The sequence below is a fragment of the Saccoglossus kowalevskii genome, chromosome 13, assembly GCF_978046115.1.
Source record: "Saccoglossus kowalevskii chromosome 13, keSacKowa6.1, whole genome shotgun sequence".
Lineage (NCBI taxonomy): Eukaryota > Metazoa > Hemichordata > Enteropneusta > Harrimaniidae > Saccoglossus > Saccoglossus kowalevskii.
The window spans coordinates 788,800-801,173 of NC_140653.1; positions in this window are offsets into that span (position 1 = coordinate 788,800).

The following is a 12,374-nucleotide window of genomic DNA, read 5'->3' on the forward strand; positions in this document are numbered from 1 at the left end:
ACACTGAAAATATAGAACAACAATACAATAATAGATTTCAAATAAACTACAACTAAATCACATTGAAAATATAGAACAAAAATGCAATATTAATTTCAAATAAAGAACAACTAAATCACACTGAAAATATAGAACAACAATACAATAATAGATTTCAAATAAACAACAACTAAATCACACTGAAAATATAGCACAACAATACAATAATAGCAACAACTAAATTACACTGAAAATATAGAACAACAATACAATAATAGTTTTCAAATAAACTACAACTAAATCACACTGAAAATATAGAACAACAATACAATAATAGATTTCAAATAAACTACAACTAAATCACACTGAAAATATAGAACTACAATACAATAATAGATTTAAATAAACTACAACTAAATCACACTGAAAATATAGAACAACAATACAATAATAGGTTTCAAATAAACTACAACTAAATCACACTGAAAATATAGAACAACAATACAATAATAGATTTCAAATAAACTACAACTAAATCACACTGAAAATATAGAACAACAATACAATAATAGATTTCAAATAAACATCAACTAAATCACACTGAAAATATAGCACAACAATACAATAATAGCAACAACTAAATTACACTGAAAATATAGAACAACAATACAATAATAGTTTTCAAATAAACTACAACTAAATCACACTGAAAATATAGAACAACAATACAATAATAGATTTCAAATAAACTACAACTAAATCACACTGAAAATATAGAACTACAATACAATAATAGATTTAAATAAACTACAACTAAATCACACTGAAAATATAGAACAACAATACAATAATAGATTTCAAATAAACAACAACTAAATCACACTGAAAATATAGCACAACAATACAATAATAGCAACAACTAAATTACACTGAAAATATAGAACAACAATACAATAATAGTTTTCAAATAAACTACAACTAAATCACACTGAAAATATAGAACAACAATACAATAATAGTATTCAAATAAACTACAACTAAATCACACTGAAAATATAGAACTACAATACAATAATAGATTTAAATAAACTACAACTAAATCACACTGAAAATATAGAACAACAATACAATAATAGGTTTCAAATAAACTACAACTAAATCACACTGAAAATATAGAACAACAATACAATAATAGATTTCAAATAAACTACAACTAAATCACACTGAAAATATAGAACAACAATACAATAATAGATTTCAAATAAACTACAACTAAATCACACTGAAAATACAGAACAACAATACAATAATAGTTTTCAAATAAACTACAACTAAATCACACTGAAAACTATAGAACAACAATACAATAATAGATTTCAAATAAACTACAACTAAATCACACTGAAAATATAGAACAACAATAAAAAATAGATTTCAAATAAACTACAACTAAATCACACTGAAAATATAGAACAACAATACAATAATAGATTTCAGATAAACTACAACTAAATCACACTGAAAATATAGAACAACAATACAATAATAGCTTTCAAATAAACAACAACTAAATCACACTGAAAACTATAGAACAGCAATACAATAATAGATTTCAAATAAACTACAACTAAATCACACTGAAAATATAGAACAACAATACAATAATAAATTTCAAATAAACAACAACTAAATCACACTGAAAATATAGAACAACAATACAATAATAGATTTCAAATAAACAACAACTACATCACACTGAATATATAGAACAACAATACAATAATAGGTTTCAAATAAACTACAACTAAATCACACTGAAAATATAGAACAACAATACAATAATAGATTTCAAATAAACTACAACTAAATCACACTGAAAATATAGAACAACAATACAATAATAGATTTAAATAAACAACAACTAAATCACACTGAAAATATAGAACAACAATACAATAATAGATTTCCAATAAACAACAACTAAATCAAACTGAAAATATAGAACAATACAATAATATATTTCAAATAAACTACAACTAAATCACACTGAAAATATAGAACAACAATACAATAATAGATTTCAAATAAACAACAACTAAATCACACTGAAAATATAGAACAACAATACAATAATAGATTTCAAATAAATAACAACTAAATCACACTGAAAATATAAAACAACAACTCAATAATAGATTTCAAATAAACAACAACTAAATCACACTGAAAATATAGAACAACAATACAATAATAGATTTCCAATAAACAACAAATAAATCACACTGAAAATATAGAACAATACAATAAAAGATTTCCAATAAACTACAACTAAATCACACTGAAAATATAGAACAACAATACAATAATAGATTTCAAATAAACTACAACTAAATCACATTGAAAATATAGAACAAAAATGCAATATTAATTTCAAATAAAGAACAACTAAATCACACTGAAAATATAGAACAACAATACAATAATAGATTTCAAATAAACAACAACTAAATCACACTGAAAATATAGCACAACAATACAATAATAGCAACAACTAAATTACACTGAAAATATAGAACAACAATACAATAATAGTTTTCAAATAAACTACAACTAAATCACACTGAAAATATAGAACAACAATACAATAATAGATTTCAAATAAACTACAACTAAATCACACTGAAAATATAGAACTACAATACAATAATAGATTTAAATAAACTACAACTAAATCACACTGAAAATATAGAACAACAATACAATAATAGGTTTCAAATAAACTACAACTAAATCACACTGAAAATATAGAACAACAATACAATAATAGATTTCAAATAAACTACAACTAAATCACACTGAAAATATAGAACAACAATACAATAATAGATTTCAAATAAACATCAACTAAATCACACTGAAAATATAGCACAACAATACAATAATAGCAACAACTAAATTACACTGAAAATATAGAACAACAATACAATAATAGTTTTCAAATAAACTACAACTAAATCACACTGAAAATATAGAACAACAATACAATAATAGATTTCAAATAAACTACAACTAAATCACACTGAAAATATAGAACTACAATACAATAATAGATTTAAATAAACTACAACTAAATCACACTGAAAATATAGAACAACAATACAATAATAGATTTCAAATAAACAACAACTAAATCACACTGAAAATATAGCACAACAATACAATAATAGCAACAACTAAATTACACTGAAAATATAGAACAACAATACAATAATAGTTTTCAAATAAACTACAACTAAATCACACTGAAAATATAGAACAACAATACAATAATAGATTTCAAATAAACTACAACTAAATCACACTGAAAATATAGAACTACAATACAATAATAGATTTAAATAAACTACAACTAAATCACACTGAAAATATAGAACAACAATACAATAATAGGTTTCAAATAAACTACAACTAAATCACACTGAAAATATAGAACAACAATACAATAATAGATTTCAAATAAACTACAACTAAATCACACTGAAAATATAGAACAACAATACAATAATAGATTTCAAATAAACTACAACTAAATCACACTGAAAATATAGAACAACAATACAATAATAGATTTCAAACAAACTACAACTAAATCACACTGAAAATATAGAACAACAATGGAAGAATAGATTTCAAATTAACAACAACTAAATCACACTGAAAATATAGAACAACAATACAATAATAGATTTAAATAAACTACAACTAAATCACACTGAAAATATAGAACAACAATACAATAATAGATTTGAAATAAACTACAACTAAATCACACTGAAAATATAGAACAATACAATGATAGATTTAAATAAACAACAACAAAATCACATTGAAAATATAGAACAACAATACAATAATAGATTTCCAAGAAACAACAACTAAATCACACTGAAAATATAGAACAACAATACAATAATAGATTTAAATAAACTACATCTAAATCACACTGAAAATATAGAACAACAATGCAATAATAGATTTCAAATAAACTACAACTAAATCACACTGAAATTATAGAACAACAATACAATAATAGATTTCAAACAAACTACAACTAAATCACACTGAAAATATAGAACAACAATGCAAGAATCGATTTCAAATAAACAACAACTAAATCACACTGAAAATATAGAACAACAATACAAGAATAGATTTCAAATAAACTACAACTAAATCACACTGAAAATATAGAACAACAATACAATAATAGATTTCAAATAAACTACAACTAAATCACACTGAAAATATAGAACAACAATACAATAATAGATTTCAAATAAACAACAACTAAATCACACTGAAAATATAGAACAACAATACAATAATAGATTTCAAATAAACAACAACTAAATCACACTGAAAATATAGAACAATAGAATAATAGATTTAAATAAACTACAACTAAATCACACCGAAAATATAGAACAACAATACAATAATAGATTTCAAATAAACTACAACTAAATCACACTGAAAATATAGAACAACAATACAATAATAGATTTCAAACAAACTACAAATAAATCACACTGAAAATATAGAACAACAATACACTAATAGATTTCCAATAAACTACAACTAAATCACACTGAAAATATAGAACAACAATACAATAATAGATTTCAAATAAACTCCAACTAAATCACACTGAAAATATAGAACAATACAATAATAGATTTAAATAAACAACAACTAAATCACACAGAAAATATAGAACAACAATACAATAATAGATTTAAATAAACAACAACTAAATCACACTGAAAATATAGAACAACAATACAATAATAGATTTCAAATAAACTACAACTAAATCACACTGAAAATATAGAACAACAATACAATAACAGATTTAAATAAACTACAACTAAATCACACTGAAAATATAGAACAATACAATAATAGATTTCAAATAAACTACAACTAAATCACACTGAAAATATAGAACAACAATACAATAATAGATTTAAATAAACTACAACTAAATCACACTGAAAATATAGAACAATACAATAATAGATTTCAAATAAACAACAACTAAATCACACTGAAAATATAGAACCACAATACAATAATAGATTTCAAATAAACTACAACTAAATCACACTGAAAATATAGAACAACAATACAATAATAGATTTAAATAAACTACAACTAAATCACACTGAAAATATAGAACAATACAATAATAGATTTCAAATAAACAACAACTAAATCACACTGAAAATATTGAACAACAATACAATAATATATTTAAATAAACTACAACTAAATCACACTGAAAATATAGAACAATAAAAAAATAGATTTCAAATAAACTACAACTAAATCACACAGAAAATATAGAACAACAATACAATAACAGATTTCAAATAAACTACAACTAAATCACACTGAAAATATAGAACAACAATACAATAATAGATTTCAAATAAACTACAACTATATCACACTGAAAATATAGAACAACAATACAATAATAGATTTCAAATAAACTACAACTAAATCACACTGAAAATATAGAACAACAATACAATAATAGATTTAAATAGACTACAACTAAATCACACTGAAAATATAGAACAACAATACAATAATAGATTACAAATAAACTACAACTAAATCACACTGAAAATATAGAACAACAATAGAATAACAGATTTCAAATAAACAACAACTAAATCACACTGAAAATATAGAACAACAATACAATAATAGATTTAAATAAACAACAACTAAATCACACTGAAAATATAGAACAACAATACAATAATAGATTTCCAATAAACAACAACTAAATCACACTGAAAATATAGAACAACAATACAATAATAAATTTCAAATAAACTACAACTAAATCACACTGAAAATACAGAACAACAATACAATAATAGTTTTCAAATAAACTCAACTAAATCACACTGAAAACTATAGAACAACAATACAATAATAGATTTCAAATAAACTACAACTAAATCACACTGAAAATATAGAACAACAATAAAAAATAGATTTCAAATAAACTACAACTAAATCACACTGAAAATATAGAACAACAATACAATAATAGATTTCAGATAAACTACAACTAAATCACACTGAAAATATAGAACAACAATACAATAATAGCTTTCAAATAAACTACAACTAAATCACACTGAAAACTATAGAACAGCAATACAATAATAGATTTCAAATAAACTACAACTAAAGCACACTGAAAATATAGAACAACAATACAATAATAAATTTCAAATAAACAACAACTAAATCACACTGAAAATATAGAACAACAATACAATAATAGATTTCAAATAAACAACAACTACATCACACTGAATATATAGAACAACAATACAATAATAGATTTCAAATAAACTACAACTAAATCACACTGAAAATATAGAACAACAATACAACAATAGATTTCAAATAAACAACAACTAAATCACACTGAAAATATAGAACAACAATACAATAATAGATTTAAATAAACAACAAATAAATCACACTGAAAATATAGAACAACAATACAATAATAGATTTCCAATAAACAACTAAATCACACTGAAAATATAGAACAATACAATAAAAGATTTCCAATAAACTACAACTAAATCACACTGAAAATATAGAACAACAATACAATAATAGATTTCAAATAAACTACAACTAAATCACACTGAAAATATAGAACAACAATACAATAACAGATTTCAAATAAACAACTAAATCACACTGAAAATATAGAACAACAATACACTAATAGATTTCCAATAAACTACAACTAAATCACACTGAAAATATAGAAAAACAACACAAGAATAGATTTCAAATAAACAACAACTAAATCACACTGAAAATATAGAACAACAATACAATAATAGATTTAAATAAACAACAACTACATCACACTGAATATATAGAACAACAATACAATAATAGATTTCAAATAAACTACAACTAAATCACACTGAAAATATAGAACAACAATACAACAATAGATTTCAAATAAACAACAACTAAATCACACTGAAAATATAGAACAACAATACAATAATAGATTTAAATAAACAACAAATAAATCACACTGAAAATATAGAACAATACAATAATAGATTTCCAATAAACAACTAAATCACACTGAAAATATAGAACAATACAATAATAGATTTCCAATAAACAACTAAATCACACTGAAAATATAGAACAATACAATAAAAGATTTCCAATAAACTACAACTAAATCACACTGAAAATATAGAACAACAATACAATAATAGATTTCAAATAAACTACAACTAAATCACACTGAAAATATAGAACAACAATACAATAATAGATTTCCAATAAACAACTAAATCACACTGAAAATATAGAACAATACAATAAAAGATTTCCAATAAACTACAACTAAATCACACTGAAAATATAGAACAACAATACAATAATAGATTTCAAATAAACTACAACTAAATCACACTGAAAATATAGAACAACAATACAATAATAGATTTCAAATAAACAACTAAATCACACTGAAAATATAGAACAACAATACACTAATAGATTTCCAATAAACTACAACTAAATCACACTGAAAATATAGAAAAACAACACAAGAATAGATTTCAAATAAACAACAACTAAATCACACTGAAAATATAGAACAACAATACAATAATAGATTTCAAATAAACTACATCTATATCACACTGAAAATATAGAACAACAATAAAAAATAGATTTCAAATAAACTACAACTAAATCACACTGAAAATATAGAACAACAATACAATAATAGATTTCAGATAAACTACAACTAAATCACACTGAAAATATAGAACAACAATACAATAATAGCTTTCAAATAAACTACAACTAAATCACACTGAAAACTATAGAACAGCAATACAATAATAGATTTCAAATAAACTACAACTAAATCACACTGAAAATATAGAACAACAATACAATAATAAATTTCAAATAAACAACAACTAAATCACACTGAAAATATAGAACAACAATACAATAATAGATTTCAAATAAACAACAACTACATCACACTGAATATATAGAACAACAATACAATAATAGATTTCAAATAAACAACTAAATCACACTGAAAATATAGAACAACAATACACTAATAGATTTCCAATAAACTACAACTAAATCACACTGAAAATATAGAAAAACAACACAAGAATAGATTTCAAATAAACAACAACTAAATCACACTGAAAATATAGAACAACAATACAATAATAGATTTCAAATAAACTACAACTATATCACACTGAAAATATAGAACAACAATACAATAATAGATTTCAAATAAACTACAACTAAATCACACTGAAAATATAGAACAACAATACAATAATAGATTTAAATAAACTACAACTAAATCACACTGAAAATATAGAACAACAATACAATAATAAATTTCAAATAAACTACAACTAAATCACACTGAAAATATAGAACAACAATAGAATAACAGATTTCAAATAAACAACAACTAAATCACACTGAAAATATAGAACAACAATACAATAATAGATTTAAATAAACAACAACTAAATCACACTGAAAATATAGAACAACAATACAATAATAGATTTCCAATAAACAACAACTAAATCACACTGAAAATATAGAACAATACAATAAAAGATTTCCAATAAACTACAACTAAATCACACTGAAAATATAGAACAACAATACAATAATAGATTTCAAATAAACTACAACTAAATCACACTGAAAATATAGAACAACAATACAATAATAGATTTCAAATAAACAACAACTAAATCACACAGAAAATATAGAACAACAATACACTAATAGATTTCCAATAAACTACAACTAAATCACACTGAAAATATAGAACAACAATACAATAATAGATTTCAAATAAACTACAACTAAATCACACTGAAAATATAGAACAACAAAACAATAATAGATTTAAATAAACAACTAAATCACACTGAAAATATAGAACAACAATGCAATAATAGATTTCAAATAAACAACTAAATCACACTGAAAATATAGAACAACAATACAATAATAGATTTAAATAAACAACAACTAAATCACACTGAAAATATAGAACAACAATGCAAGAATAGATTTCAAATAAACAACAACTAAATCACACTGAAAATATAGAACAAGAACACAAGAATAGATTTCAAATAATCAACAACTAAATCACACTGAAAATACAGAACAACAATACAATAATAGATTTCAAATAAACTACAACTATATCACACTGAAAATATAGAACAACAATACAATAATATATTTCAAATAAACTACAACTAAATCACACTGAAAATATAGAACAACAATACAATAATAGATTTAAATAAACTACAACTAAATCACACTGAAAATATAGAACAACAATACAATAATAGATTTCAAATAAACTACAACTAAATCACACTGAAAATATAGAACAACAATAGAATAACAGATTTCAAATAAACAACAACTAAATCACACTGAAAATATAGAACAACAATAGAATAATAGATTTAAATAAACAACAACTAAATCACACTGAAAATATAGAACAACAATACAATAATAGATTTCCAATAAACAACAAATAAATCAAACTGAAAATATAGAACAATACAATAAAAGATTTCAAATAAACTACAACTAAATCACACTGAAAATATAGAACAATACAATAATAGATTTCAAATAAACTACAACTAAATCACACTGAAAATATAGAACAACAATACAATAACAGATTTCAAATAAACAACAACTAAATCACACTGAAAATATAGAACAACAATACACTAATAGATTTCCAATAAACTACAACTAAATCACACTGAAAATATAGAACAACAATACAATAATAGATTTCAAATAAACTACAACTAAATCACACTGAAAATATAGAACAACAATACAATAATAGATTTAAATAAACAACTAAATCACACTGAAAATATAGAACAACAATACAATAATAGATTTCCAATAAACAACAACTAAATCACACTGAAAATAGAGAACAACAATACAATAATAGATTTCAAATAAACTACAACTAAATCACACTGAAAATACAGAACAACAATACAATAATAGTTTTCAAATAAACTACAACTAAATCACACTGAAAACTATAGAACAACAATACAATAATAGATTTCAAATAAACTACAACTAAATCACACTGAAAATATAGAACAACAATAAAAAATAGATTTCAAATAAACTACAACTAAATCACACTGAAAATATAGAACAACAATACAATAATAGATTTCAGATAAACTACAACTAAATCACACTGAAAATATAGAACAACAATACAATAATAGCTTTCAAATAAACAACAACTAAATCACACTGAAAATATAGAACAATACAATAAAAGATTTCCAATAAACTACAACTAAATCACACTGAAAATATAGAACAACAATACAATAATAGATTTCAAATAAACTACAACTAAATCACACTGAAAATATAGAACAACAATACAATAATAGATTTCAAATAAACAACAACTAAATCACACAGAAAATATAGAACAACAATACACTAATAGATTTCCAATAAACTACAACTAAATCACACTGAAAATATAGAACAACAATACAATAATAGATTTCAAATAAACTACAACTAAATCACACTGAAAATATAGAACAACAAAACAATAATAGATTTAAATAAACAACTAAATCACACTGAAAATATAGAACAACAATGCAATAATAGATTTCAAATAAACAACTAAATCACACTGAAAATATAGAACAACAATACAATAATAGATTTAAATAAACAACAACTAAATCACACTGAAAATATAGAACAACAATGCAAGAATAGATTTCAAATAAACAACAACTAAATCACACTGAAAATATAGAACAAGAACACAAGAATAGATTTCAAATAATCAACAACTAAATCACACTGAAAATACAGAACAACAATACAATAATAGATTTCAAATAAACTACAACTATATCACACTGAAAATATAGAACAACAATACAATAATATATTTCAAATAAACTACAACTAAATCACACTGAAAATATAGAACAACAATGCAAGAATAGATTTCAAATAAACAACAACTAAATCACACTGAAAATATAGAACAACAACACAAGAATATATTTCAAATAAACAACAACTAAATCACACTGAAAATATAGAACAACAATACAATAATAGATTCCAAATAAACTACAACTATATCACACTGAAAATATAGAACAACAATACAATAATAGATTTCAAATAAACTACAACTAAATCACACTGAAAATATAGAACAACAATACAATAATAGATTTAAATAAACTACAACTAAATCACACTGAAAATATAGAACAACAATACAATAATAGATTTCAAATAAACTACAACTAAATCACACTGAAAATATAGAACAACAATAGAATAACAGATTTCAAATAAACAACAACTAAATCACACTGAAAATATAGAACAACAATAGAATAATAGATTTAAATAAACAACAACTAAATCACACTGAAAATATAGAACAACAATACAATAATAGATTTCCAATAAACAACAAATAAATCAAACTGAAAATATAGAACAATACAATAAAAGATTTCAAATAAACTACAACTAAATCACACTGAAAATATAGAACAATACAATAATAGATTTCAAATAAACTACAACTAAATCACACTGAAAATATAGAACAACAATACAATAACAGATTTCAAATAAACAACAACTAAATCACACTGAAAATATAGAACAACAATACACTAATAGATTTCCAATAAACTACAACTAAATCACACTGAAAATATAGAACAACAATACAATAATAGATTTCAAATAAACTACAACTAAATCACACTGAAAATATAGAACAACAATACAATAATAGATTTAAATAAACAACTAAATCACACTGAAAATATAGAACAACAATACAATAATAGATTTCCAATAAACAACAACTAAATCACACTGAAAATAGAGAACAACAATACAATAATAGATTTCAAATAAACTACAACTAAATCACACTGAAAATACAGAACAACAATACAATAATAGTTTTCAAATAAACTACAACTAAATCACACTGAAAACTATAGAACAACAATACAATAATAGATTTCAAATAAACTACAACTAAATCACACTGAAAATATAGAACAACAATAAAAAATAGATTTCAAATAAACTACAACTAAATCACACTGAAAATATAGAACAACAATACAATAATAGATTTCAGATAAACTACAACTAAATCACACTGAAAATAT